Source organism: Sciurus carolinensis, unplaced genomic scaffold (assembly GCF_902686445.1).
Source record: "Sciurus carolinensis unplaced genomic scaffold, mSciCar1.2, whole genome shotgun sequence".
Taxonomy (NCBI): Eukaryota; Metazoa; Chordata; class Mammalia; order Rodentia; family Sciuridae; genus Sciurus; species Sciurus carolinensis.
Genome location: NW_025920134.1, coordinates 1,177,326 through 1,192,768, shown reverse-complemented (window position 1 = coordinate 1,192,768; position 15,443 = coordinate 1,177,326).

Below are 15,443 nucleotides of genomic sequence, written 5' to 3'. Positions count from 1 at the left end.
ATTGTCATCAGTGTGGCCTCGAACATTTATATAAATTCCTCACTGTGCCTTTTGACACACAGTATCCTCACTATGTTCTTTGACTCTCCCGTAATATTCTGTGTCCTCTGACACTCATATAATACATTCACTGTTGCCATGACAATCACATAATATCTTTCCTTGGTCTGAATCAAAAAATTCCCTCACTGTTACCTTGATACTCATATAAGACCCTGATTGTGGCCTCTGACATTCACATATAAACCTCAATTTGGCCTCTGACTTTGACATAATATCTTCACTGTGACTTCTGAAACTCACATAATAACATGTGACCTCTCACAGTCACATAATACCCTCACTTTGGACTCTGACATTCACATAATATCCTCACTATGAATACTTACATGCACATAATGTCCATACTGTAACCTCTGACTCTTACATAATACTCTTCCTCTGGTCTCTGACACACATAAAATATCCTACTTGTGACCTCTTAAACTCACATTACACCCTCACTATAACATCTGACTCTCACATAAAATCCTTATCTGGTTGGTCTCTGACATTCATATAATATCCTTACTCTTTCCTCAGGTTGTCATATAGTATTCTCACTCTGACCACTAACCTTGACAAACTGTCCTCAGTGTATCCACTGAAATCCATATATTACCCTCATTCTGGCCTCTGACACATAATATCTTTATTTAGGCAGCTCACATTCACTCACATAATACCTTCATGATGACACTCTGGTAATTTCCTCACTATAGCCACTGACACAGAATATTCTTATTTGGTCTATGACATTTATACTCATTCTGGTCCCTTTTACATAATATTCTCCTTTGACCTCTAACACTCACATAATATCCTCACTTTGGCCTAAAATATTCACAGAGTATTTGCCCTGTGGACTCTCACATTCATATACAATCCTCGCTTGACCACTTTTTTAAAAATACCATTTATTTCTTTAAAGGTTTACATGTAAATTACAGAAAATATAAAAATACAAGCAAAGAACAAAGTTCTTAATTTGCAAGCAGCTTAATTGGACATGACTTCCAGGTTAGGAGTATATATACACAACATCACACTTTATGTGATTGAGATCATTGTGAGTATTATACTTTTCCACTGATGAATATTCACCAAAACAAAATCTAATACCTACCTCATTTGACCACTTACATTCACACAATATCAATACTCTGACATGAGAAATTCACATAAATACCCTCACTCTGGCCTCTGACACTCATATAATGTTTACACTTGACTTCTGACACTAACATAATATCCTCACTGTGGAACCTGACACTCACATAATACACTCACTGTGATTGAAGACACTAATACCCTTAATGTGACTGTGACACTCACATAATATCCTTAGTATGCACTATGTCCTTTAGTATTAACATAATATTCATACATTAGAATTTATAACTAAGATAGTAGTTGTCCTTTGACTTTTAATGCCAACATATTATCAATCATTTTACATCCAAAATTAATAGTTTATGAGTCCTTTCAAATTTATGGAATATGGAATATGTGGACTTTTAAACTCATATAAAAACTGTACTTTGGTGCTGGGTTTGTGGCATACTCTTAGAGCACTTGCCCAGCACAAGTGAGGCACTGGATTCAATCCTGAGCAACATATAAAAAATAAATAAATTAAATTTAAAAAAGAATTCTGTTATTTTTTAAACAGTCCCTTGTCCTTTCTATGCTGATATTGTGTTCATACTATAGCATTAAATCTGCTGTAATCACTAGCCTCTGGTTGTTCATGCTAACATGCTTTCCATTCTATTAAATATAAACCTAACAGAATAGCTGCCTAGCTTGGTACCCTTAATATGAATGTGATAAATTTGTTGTACACTTTAAAACTAATAGCTGCCATGTCATCTTTAATGCTAAAGAAATATTCTTACTATTCCATATTAAACTAGTATAGTAGATTCCCTAGGACCTTAAAGATGATTATAATATCCATAGTGAACATCTGAAACACAGAAAATAAGCCCCCTGTAGACTTCAATTATATTACAATATTCCTATTATGACCATTCCATGTTCTTTTTTCAACAGCTTATGCATACAACAGCATGGAAAACTATACGAGAGTTGTTCTGTTCTTTAATATTAATATAATTTGTCTGATATTACAACATCAGAAATGGATATCAGAGTCATTCAGATGAATCAAATACTAATATAATATCCAAACTAGAGTTTCACATATGAATATAGAAGCTCTGCTGTGGCCTCTACATGTAATGTATTTCTAGTCTAGCATCTAAAATGACTATACTAGCTCCACTCTACCTTGAAATACTAATATGATATTCCTATTAACACCCAAAAACCAATGAAGTATGTGTTCTTTATCCTTTAATATTACTATATGCCATCCTTTCCCATTAACCCTGAAACCAATATAATAACTTACTTGTGAATTTTAATATTCATTTAATATCCTTGATATAACTTCTACAACTAGTAAACAGGTGTCCTGTAGCATTTATCATTAGCATATTTATATTGTACAACCATATGCTAATAAAATATCTGCATTTTTGGCATTAAATAATTTTATGAGTTATGAATTATGTATTTATGAGGTATGTATTAACTACCATGTTGATTTTAATTCTAAGATGATATGCATATTTGAGTTTCTAAAAATGACCTAAGGTTTATTTGTGTCTTTTAATACTAATATGATATCCATACTATGACATATAAAACTGATATGATAGCTGTCTTTTAAAATTGATGTAATATTCATAGCATAGGAAGAATGACTAACATAATAATGGCCCTGGGAGTGTAATACTATTACATTATCCATAGCATAGCATTTTATATTAACATAATAGCTTCTATAGACCTTAGATATTGACAGAAGTGGTGCACAATAACATCCATAACAAATATAATATCTGTTATGTAGTCTATTATGCAAAAATAATATCATAATAAAACACTTTAAGATAATGCAATGTCTCTCCTTATTTATTAATAGTAATACCAATATTACACCATCCAAAAGAGATATAATAACCCTGTGGATTATAATCCTATTATAGAATCCATGCTATTATAGAACCCTCATGACTAGGGTTGCTCTTCATGAGCTTCACTGGGAGCAAGCAGAGAGATCAGACAGAACACTAAATGTAACCAGGATGCAAGTTCTCAACAGACTCCATTAGAAACAAACAATGCCTAGTAACTGAAAGCATTCAGAAGGCAGCTGATCAAACCACATAAAAAGCATGATCTTTGTTCCATTTCTCTGGAAGGAATATGTCACCAATTATGCAATGGCAATGAAATATCCCTCAGTCATACACAGTGTTCCCTGCCACCTGGGGTTTGACCCTTCAGATCTGAGTTGCATTATTAAACCTGAAACAAACCAGTGGGCCCGTAAATTCCATTGTCTCCTTGTCAGGATCACCATACCCTGAGTACATAGGACATGAGGAGGGACATATGTAGCCAGCACTGCCTTGCTGCTCATTACTAACACAAGACCAGAGGGCAAAGTCAGTGGGCTGTGTTTCCAGGGTGCCTCAATCTCACACTGACTTTGATTGCTCTGGGCTTCACACTTTGCCTTTAGTCACTGTATTAGCCTAATTTGGATTTCAGTAGGGAAGCGATGGTTATAATATATCACTTTAAAATTTTAATTTTGTCTACATAGGTCTAGCAGTCAGAAAAAAATAAGTTTAAAAGAATGTATGTTCTTGTGATTGTTCTACTGAGAGATTGGCACACAACCTTTGTCTTTGATGCTCTTCTTAGAAAGGGAATAGTACAGTCCTCAGAGCTTGGTGACTCAGTGTTTGGATTTGGTGATGCTGTGCTTCACAGTGTGAAAGTCAGGCCTGGGACAACTGGGTACAGAACCATGTTGAGGATATTGGTAGAAAGATGTGTTAGAGGCAAGGTACTAACACTCAGATAGGCTTTATTGATATACTTGTTCATGGGACTTCTTTGTTAAGACAGTGAATCTGTTTCCAATGGAATCAAACCCCTCTGGAACCCAGGATTCATCACCCCTTTTCTGTGATTTCTTTTTTCTCCTGTTTTGGAGAATTAAGCAACAATCCTAGCAAATCAATTTTAAGGCATTTTTCAAGAGTAGTCAATGCAGAGAAATTGTCACTTGCTGACCTTTATAACTTAAAGGCTTCTTACAGTGACTTGGAAACTGACTGAACTTCTGTTCATTTCATGGTCCTATCAGGCCTGCCAAAGCTCATACAGAGTTCTTTCTCCTTCCTGAGGAAATTTAGTGGATATGGAATGTTATCACATAATACCATAATGTCATAAGATGAATGCCTATAGGAGCAGGAGATAAGAGGGAAAAATTTTCCATGACTTTGATTTTTACCAGCTTAAAAAAAATGGACTATTTCCTTTTTTCAAATTCACTGGTGCCTCAGGGCTTACGAAACTCAGCACCATTCAGAGTTGGAGGTCTTCCTTGTGCTAATCCTCTCCATCTGTTTTTCCCCAGTAAATTTCAAGGAACACAGAAGCATTCAGCAGTGCCCTGTCCTGAGGGTCCCTACCACAGGGGTGATTGTGCATATGAGTATTGATATTCAAACCTTTCCAAGCCAGTGGTCTATCATCAGACTCTCACCTTTGTGGAAAAGTAATGAGAAGTCAATTTGATCTGGGTACACAAGCAAGATGGTTCTAAGCCCTTGAGATGGTTTACTAATTTTTGATATTTCTTAATACTTCTATTAAGGAGATCAGCTTCTTGTGCTCATTCAAAAGTGGGCACAGGGCACTTAGTGAAGCTGCATTAGACTAATGACTATCCCCTGAAGAGAGTGGTTACCTAGTCCTTTTCCATTTTTCAAAACAGAATTTTCAGTCCTTCTCTCTGCTCCAGTAACCTTAGCTATTGAATAAATACTGCATTATGAGTGGTTTCTTTGTTCTTCTTCTGGGATTTTCTTTCTAAATTTTAGTTAGAAGAATAGAAAGAAACTTTCTTCAACACACACATAAAGAAGTAACCTGCTGTGACCTTGAAAGAAGCAATGCAGACATTCCCTAAAGAAAAAGAGAAAGAGAACTTCACTCCTGTGGTTATGACGATGGTATTGAACAAAATTTTGGCAACTTCACACCATCATTTCTTCTTCATAAAATTGCATTCATGAATTTTATAACTAAAATATTTTCATCTATGTGAGGCACTTAGAAATGGAAACAAAAATGCCATTTCCTTGCTATTTAATTGGGTCCCTGGAACTTTGCCTTCTGCCATACAAACTTTTCCAAAAATCTCTGAAATTAACAGCAGTGCCAGTGGTATGGGAGTATGGAGACAAAGAAGTGAGACTTCTGATGACTACATCTTGGAAGTGAAATACCATGACTCTTGCTGACTTATGTTTCTTTGAAAAAAGATACTGATGTAGATTCACTTATATGGGGAAGTTACAGGTTTTGGACAATAGAATTCTCTGGTGCTAGTGAACCCTTGTAGTATACCCACATCAAACAAGGAGAAGAAATATTGAAACAATTCTAAATGTCACAGGAAGAATAGGAAGGTCTATGGCACAGGGAGTCTATCTCTGAAAATCACTTCTAGTGGGGCAGAGTGGAAACAAGGAAATGGTAGAAGTTGATTTTCCCTCTTTCACAGTTGGGCTCACATCATGGTAGCATAGTATGTCATCACTTGTCCCTCTCCTTTCTGTGTTGTGTCTTCTCTATGTCGGTGCATTACACACACATGACTCAAACATTAAGAAGTACATATATGTATGGTCTCATACACCTGCTGACAACTACAAAAGTTTATACTAGAATAATCCCAGGAGAATGAATAGCAATAGTATTCAGGCCTTGTAAGGCATAATGACTTTTTCAGGACCACCCAAATGGCCAGAAGGAGAAAATGGGTCTGATTCAAACTGTTTCTCCAAACCAGGTGAATTGGCTACACCTGGGACAGCCTGGGGACCAGATTCAGGGTGTGTTGGTAAAACCATGTCCACTTGTGTATATGTCCAGGGAAGATGGGAGGAACCTGTATCTCAGTTGGCCATTAGAACCATCTTGTATGAGAAAGGGCTTTGGTTATGGAGTCCACAAGGATATGACCTCACTTCCTTAGCAGTAGAACACACAGAACTTGGAACCCTAGTAGCTAGGCACCCACATTCCAGATAAACTCCCATTCTGCTCACTTGTGTTGAGACGTCAAGTCCAGAGTCATGAGTTCTTGTTGTCTACTCATTTTTGGATACCTTTTTTTCTCAGGATAGTCTCTAATAGTGGTCATTCCCAAGATTGGAAGCACTGTATCAATGTTGGAACCAACAACTCTGGTGATATTTCCCAAGAAGACCAGAGGGGAAAGGGGACAGGCCATTGGAAGTGAGTAGAGTCTAGCCCTCCAGTGAGAATCCAATTTTGATAGAAGCAGGTCCTCAGAAGTTTTTGTCTATGTGTGTTTATATTTGTGTCTCATTGCATTTGATGTTGATCAAGCTATGATACTATTCTTTTTAAGAGCACCACCATACATCATTCCCTCCACACCTCAGAAAGATATAACTACATATTTGAGTGAGTACAAACAAGTACTTAACAAGCCCTTGTAACTGTTTTAGCAAGTCTTCTCTAAACACTTTAGAAGAGCCTTTCTACTCACCTCAGAGTGCCTGCAATACACACCTCAGAGAAAACTTTTGACTCACAACAGAGATCTTTGCTATACACTGCAAAAAGCCTTTTTTTTTCACTTAAGTGACCACTTACACTTTCACCAATACGTCTTCCTACAAACCTCATAAAACACTCCTACACCCTTCAGAGGGCCCTCCCTACATAAAAATGAGAACCCACTTAACACCTCAGAGAATCTTTCCTTCACAACTCAAACTCACTTCCCTACTTGTCTAAATAATGACTCCCTACTAATACCAATAGTTTTTTTTTTACACACCTCAAATTCCCATTCATATACCCTGTAGGTACACTGCCTCCACACTTTATTGAGCAACACTTACACAACTCAGAAAGCCTTTCCTGTACAACCCAGAGAGTACTCCCTATAAATTCCAATGAGATGTTAATTCATACCTCAGAATTCCCATGCTACAAAAAACACACCATACTACAACTCAGATACAACTTACTACTCACAAATATGCCCTCTCTACTCACCTCTGAGGGTTGGCCTGGCACATCTCAGAGAAGACTCTGGATACACTGTTGAGTGGCCTCCATAAATAATGTAGGGATTCCCCCTACTATACTCTAAGGACACTCCCATTATATCTCATTGTGTTCTACCTCATCATATCAGATAGATTTTATTATTCATTTCTGAGAGCCCAAACTACACAACAGAGAACATTCCTATGCATACAAAAACCCTTCTGCACCCCTGAGAGATTCCTCCTACACACTTAATAGAGGCCTCCCTACACATCTCAATCATCTGTACTATAAATCTCAGAGAACCTTCCCTTCACACTTCAGTGAACACTTCCTACACAGCAGTGTCCTCTCCACACACACAGCTCAGAGCCCTACCTACTCATATCAAGTGCCCTTTCTACAGAATTCAGAGGGTGATCCATATACACCTTAGACACATTTCCTACACACATTATTTATCAATCACTGAGTCAATGTTGGTACCAGAGAACCATTGCTACATACCACACACTATGCCTCTATACATCCCAGAAACCATAGTTTTACTATTCAGAGGGCACACAACTCATAGAGCCCTCCTTTCAAACTGCAGTTTGTTCTCATTTATCTCAGAGATCTCTTCTTACTCACCATAGATGTCCACAAATCCACACCTCAGCTAGCTTTTAATTTTTACCAATGAGCACCCACCAGACATACTTCATTCAACAGTCCTTCCTACAAATCACAGAGAGGCTCCCATACAAACCTCAGAACACCCTTTCAAGAAAACTTTAAAAACCCTACCTATACATCTCTTGTAGCCCTCAAAACTAACCAAATAGCCCTATATATTTACCTCCAAGGGCCAAAACTACCAACATAAAAGAACTCCCATGATACTCTTCTGAGTGTCCTACCAAAACACCTCAGAGATTCTCTCTTCTATCATCAAATATTCCTCTCACCACACCTGAGTTTATTCTTGCTACTCATATCCAAGATGTCACTATTCACTGTAGAAGGCCCTCCCTACATAACAGATGGCATTTCTACTATGTCAAACAGGCCTCCTACATCCCTCATAGATCCCACTGCCCACCTAATATACACCTCCCTACACACCTCTGAGCTCCCTCCAAACACACATCAGAGTGCTATCCCTCTGAATTTCAATTAGCCCTCACTAGACACCTCAGTTAACACACATGTCAAAGCTCAGAGTCCAACCTACTCATCTCCATGAGTCCTAACTTCAGACCATATGGATTCCCCCTTTCACACTTCATGGGACCCTCCTTTCTAAATTAATTTGTCCTACTTACTAATCTAACAGAGTTCTCACTACTCACAACAAAAAAACCCTAAAAACACAACTAGGATTTTTTTACTCATCTCAGTACACCTATCTATACACCTGAGTGAGCCCTCCCAACTCAACTGAAAGGATCCTCACACGCACTTCTTGTAGATCTAACACACATCATAGAACCATCCTGCACACCTCATAAATTTCACAAAACACAGCTCAGAGGTCACATGCTACCGACTTCAGAGAGACTTCTCTACACACCTCAGTTTAAACTTCATACGAAACAAAGTGTACCCTCCATACTCAAATCTAGAGCAGTTCCTACACACATCAGAGAATTCCCTATATAATGTAGTGAGTAAAATACTTCTTTCCAAGAAGAAACAATGTTTCTTTGCAAGCCCTCTATAAACACCTCAAAGAGCCTATTATACTCACCTCACAAAAGCCTCAATATACACACCTCAGAGAACAATTTTTTGTCTCTCCACCATGCCCTTCTGTATACACTGTAAATACTGACTCTTACTCTTAACCTAACCTTAACACTAAGCATAAACCTAAGTCCTCCCTGCATGCCACATAGTCCTCCCTGACCCTGAAACTGACCATGACATGACCCTGAACCTAAAGCCCAACCTTACACCTAATCAAACTCTAGCCTCATAGTGATCTTCCTTCTACACCAGTTTTTTTCTCCCTACTCATCTTGCCAAACTCTTACTTCTCACCTCCAATGGCCCTCTGAGCACAGCTTACTGAGTTTTTTCTACAATTTTCAGTACACACACACTGTGCAACTCTGTGAACCATCCCAACTCACTTCAGGGGGAAAGAAGGAAGGAAGGAAGAAAGGAAAGAAAGATAGAAAGAGAGATAGATACATAGATAGAGAGATAAATAGATAGATCTGGATTATTCAGGTACACCAGGCCTGAGAATGTAGGGAATTCATTAATTTCCACACATTTTTTAATTCTTTCCAGATATTCACAGTAAGAAAAAATTGAAAGGATTCCAAATGCACATATTTTCATTGCAAACAGTCTCCTGAGGACTTCATGGTCTTCCTGAATATTTTCATATCTGAGCTGACTCTAACCTGATCCAGTTGTGTCATATTTCATGCTGTGTCATGTTTCAAAGCCTCTGTCTTCTGAACTCCAGGGTATTTTGTGAATTCAGTTTTGGTCCTGCATCAGTTGGTTTAGTTTTGTGTTCCTGCAGTTTCTTGCCTAATATTTTCTTCTACTATCTTTACTCATAGTCCAATTATTCAAAAGTTAACTCATAAATATACTGGAAAGGAAGAGATTCCTTTTCTTTCAAGAGACAAAATTTAATATATGCATACAGATTTATATATAAGACCTAAGGATGGAGAATATGCAATGGTGAAAATGAGAGTAAATCTTCCACATTGGAGAATGAGTGTATAAACCTTTGATTTTAGTTTACCCCATGACTGGTAGATTGTACACCTTATGTCTCCAACTGCACAGGTCCTATTCATGTTTTATAAAAATTTATAAATTTTTATAAATTTATAAAGAATTTATTTTAATTTCTCAGTGGTTAAATATGATATTCTGTGCAATAAACACAAATAAATCTGAAGCTATTTTGTTTCATAAGTGGGAATCTAAAACTATAAATTCTTTGTTTTATTCAGTTTTATGCATATGTGTGCATACCTGATTATTGTATGTTGTATCTACATATATACTTTTGTCTATATATTATGTATATGTTGCCAAAATTGGCATATATTTATAATAAGCATTAGTAAATTTATAATATAATATATACTAATACCTTTCAGTACACATGACTAAAATTTGCTAAATAGATAAAAGTAAGAATGTCTTTAAATTTACTTAACTATTCATTTCTCCAAGTGGTCAAAAAATATAGTGTTGATTTCTCTAAAATGGTTAAAGTGTAATACCTATTTCTTATAGAATGTGTATTCAGCAAAAAATAATGACTTAAAATGTTAGGTAGGTTGATCTAAACCTTGGATGTCATGGATAAAATAATTTAAAATTAGATGAATTAGATTTAACAGAAATAGAATATACATTTATAAAAGTACATGTTAAGAAGAAAAGTCAATACCAATGAATCTACAATGATGAATCAATATTCATGAATCTGCCCTATCAAGTTAATATCAACAAATCTATATGGACAAATTTATAATGACTAATCAATATCAATGCACCTACACTGATGTGTTGTTTTTGATGAATATACAATGAAGGATTGATGTCAATGATGTACCCAGAATAGTTCAATTTGATGAATCTATACAATGGGTTGATATGGATGAATCAACTCCAATGAAGTCTATATTGATGAATCTACATCAACAAGTAGACACTGACAAATATACCCAGAAGAGTAGATACCAACAAATATAGCCAAATGAATCAATATCAATGAATCTACATTGATGAATCCATATCATTAAATTGATATTGATTAATCTACTCCTACAAGTTGATATCTACAAATCTCCACCAATGAGTCAGTATTGACAAATCAACCAAGTCTTTATCATCAAATCTACATAGTTGATATTGATGAATCTACCCTGATGAGTTGATATCAATGAATCCACACCAAAGTATTGATATCAATGGATATACATCAAACCACTGATATTGATTGATCTATTCTGATGGGATGATATTGACAAATCTACCCTGACAGGTTGATATAAACAAATATGAGATGGGTAGATATTGATGAATATACCCAGAAGAGTAGATATCAAAAAATGTACCCCAATGGACCTATATCAATGAATCTGCATTGACAAATTCATACTGACAGATCAATATTGATGGACCTACCCCTATAAGTTGATATCTACCAATCTTCACAAAGAGTCAATATCAACAAATCTACCCAGACACATCAATATCAACCAATGTACATGGACTAGTAAATATTGATGTATCTACATCAAATTGATTTCAACAAATCAATATTGATGGATCTACCCAGTTTAGTTGATATCAGAGAAGCAACCATGACTGGTTGATAATGATGAATATACCTCAATGGGTTGATATATACAAAACTATACAGAATTGTGGATACCAAGAATCTATCATGGTGGGTCAATATTGATGAATGTACTTTTTTGAGTAAATATTGACAAACCTACATTGATGAATCAATATCAACCCATCAATATCAACAAATCTTCCCACTGAGTTGATATCAACAAATATACCCCAGTATCAATATCAATGAATCTACATCAAAGTGTCAGTATCAACAAATATATCCCAAAGAGTCAAAATTGATGAATCTACCTTAATATGTTGATATCAACAAATCTACACCGGTAAGTAGATATTAATGAATCTAATATGATGAGTCATAATCCATGAATCTTCACTGATAGTCCAATTTTGACAAATCACAGGTGATTAGATATTGACAAACCTTTCCATTAAGTCAATATTGACATATCTCCTTTGAAGAGTTGATATCAGCAAATCAATATTGAACAATATACACCAACAAGTTAATATCAACAAATCTACATCAATGAGTTGATATTGATGAATGTATGCCTATGAGTCAGTATCAACAAATCTATGCTGAAGGGTCCACATAGATGTTTCTTCATCAATGTTTCAATGTTGATGAATCTAAACCTTTTGATTCAATATTGATGAATCTGCACTGAAAGGTAGATATTGATGAATCTGCAGCTTTAAGGTGACATTGATGAATTTGTGACTTCAAGTAAATATCAATGAATCTTGACCAATGGGTCAATGTTAAAGAATCTACACTGGTATGTTGATATTGTCAAACCCACACAATTGGAACACTTTTGAAGAACCTACTCCAATGGGTACATATGGAAGAATCTATACCAGTGACTCAAGATTGATGAATCAACACCAAAAAGTCAATATTAACAAATTTACCCTTAGGTCAATAATAATTAATTTATCCAGAAGAGTTGATATTGATGAATATACTCTGATGGTTCAATATAAATGAATCTACATCTATGAATCAATACTGACAAATACATTTTTGATGAATCAACACAGATAGTTCAATGTCAACAAATATACACTGATGAGTAAATATAGATGAATTAATATCTAAAGGTCAATGTCAATGAATCTATCCCATCAAGTTGATATTGATGAATCTAACCCAATGGATTGATATGGATGAATCTACACTGAAGTGTCAATATCAATGAATCTGCTCCAATTGGTTGATATCAAAGAATCTACACCAATGAATCAATATCAATGAATCAATACCTATGATTGACATCAGTGAATATATTCCATCAAGTTGATATTGACTCTTTTAACACAATGGGTTGGTATGGAGGAATCTACACACACAAGTCAATAACAATGAATATGCAGCAAAGAATCAATATTGGTAAATATACTTCAAAGCATCAATACAGATGAATCTACCTTGATGGATTGATATTGATGATTGTACACCAGTGGGTCAATACTGATGATCTACATTGACAACTTGATATCCACAAATCTACTCAACAGGTTGACATCAATGAATCTACATCATATCATTTATAATGACAAATTGATAATGAACAATCTACCACAAGTCAATATGAATCTACATGCTTGTATAAATATTGACAAACCTACCCCAATGTGTCGATATGAACAAATGTAACCCAATGGGTCAATATTGACCAAACTCCATTGATGGTTCGATGTTGACAAATGTACCTTGACAGATCAATATTGATGAATCTACCCCATAGGTTTAATTTCAACAAATTAACACAAATGGATTGATATTTGTAAATCTGCACTGAAAAATCAATATCAACAAATGTACCCTGATGAGTTGATATCTATGCATCTAAACTGATGATTCAATAATGATGAATCTACATCAATGAATCAATATCAACACATCAATATCAATGAACCTATCCAACAAGTTGATATTGATGAATCTACACTGATGTGTTGATATGGACAAATCTACCCCTACAATTTGATATTGATAAATCTACTCCTATGGGTCCATATCAATAAATCTATACCATCATGTCAATATTGATGAATAAACAAAATGGGTCAAAATTAATGAGTCTACATTGGCAAGTGGTTATCGATGCTTCTTCCCCAATGAATTGATTTTTACAAATCTAATCAATCAAACCAATTGAATCAATATTGATAAATCTAACCCATCTAGTTAATATCATCAAACCCATCCCCATTGGTTGATATAGATGAATCTACCCAAATGAGTACATTTCTGTGCAGAGTGGTGACAGGAAGGGAAAGCAGTGACTGAGATTCGGGGTCTCTGATGACCTCATGGCTATGGCATGACTGGTACCTTGGGAATGTTTCTGTGCAAGGGCACAGGATGCTTAGCTACTGTGGTAAAACCCTGCATGAGGAGACTCTGTGCAAGAGTCTTTCAGCTCTAATCTTGATCTCAGTCACAAATCTTCTGGAAATAGAGGAACTCTTATGCTATATAATTACAATGATTCAAAGGTTCCATTACTCCTGCTACTACCCCAATGTGTTGATATGTATGAGTGTATCCTGATGATTACATATCAATGAATCTTCCCTGGGGATAAATATTATCAAATCCACACCAATGGTTTGATATTGATGAATACACACAGAAGAGTTGATATTGAAAAATCTACATTTTCAGGTCAATATCAAGGAATCTAAGTGACAAGTCAATGTTGACATATGAACATCAATGGATCTACCATGACTGGTTAATATTGTTGACTCTACCCCTAAGAATTGATATCAATTAATCTACACCAACAAGTAGATATTAATGAATCTGTATGATCGCCCACCGCCTGCGGGGACAATCACAACGCGTACACTCTTCTTGATCACAGAACCAAAAGGGGCTTTATTCCCCAAGTCTCAGACTTATATTGAGAACATCAGCCTATCAGAGAGTAAACTACCAGGAAAGTCAGCCTATCAAGGAACAGTTTCCAGGCAGATATCAGGATTGCCTCATGTACAACAGCCAACCAGAGTTACTTCCTAAAACTTGTAGATGAGTGCAGCTATGTCTGGCAAGCTGCCAGGTGCCATCTTAGAGATCAGGCCACGGTGTGACTCTGGGGCCCTCAGAGCCAGCCCCTGACAAATCTGCACTGATGGGTTGATATTGATCAGTCTACCCCTATGGGTTGATATTGATTAATCTACAATGATGAGCATATGTTGATGAATCAACACCAATGAGTAGATGTCACCAAATCTACCCCATTGAGTTGTTTTGACAAATGCACACTGACATAACAATGTCAGTGTGAATCTTCCCCTATAGTTGATATCAACAAATCTACCCTGAGAAGTTGATACTGACAAATCTATCCTGTTGAGTTGATATTTATGAAAATACCCCATTGAATCTATATTGACTGATCTACACTGAAGAGTCAACATTGATGAATACATGCCTTCAAGTCAATATCAACTAATCTATACTGATGGGTTGATATCAATGAATCTACCATTGATTTGACATCTATAAATCTAACCTGGGTGATTGCTATTGATGAATGTATATTGATGTGTCAATATCAACAAATCTATCTGAACAAACAATATTAATGAGTCAACACCATTAATTTGATATCAACTACCCATACCATCAAGTCAATATTGACAAATCTACCCCAATGGGTCGATACTGACAAATATACACCGATAGTTTGATATCAGTGAATCTACATCAATGAATCATTGTTGATGCATCAATATTGATGAGTCAATGTCTATACATCTACACCAGTCTATATTGACATGTCAATATCAACATATCTACACTGATGAGTTTATATCAACAAATCTACCCAGTCCAGTCAATATTGATGAATCTACCCTAATGGATCAATGTT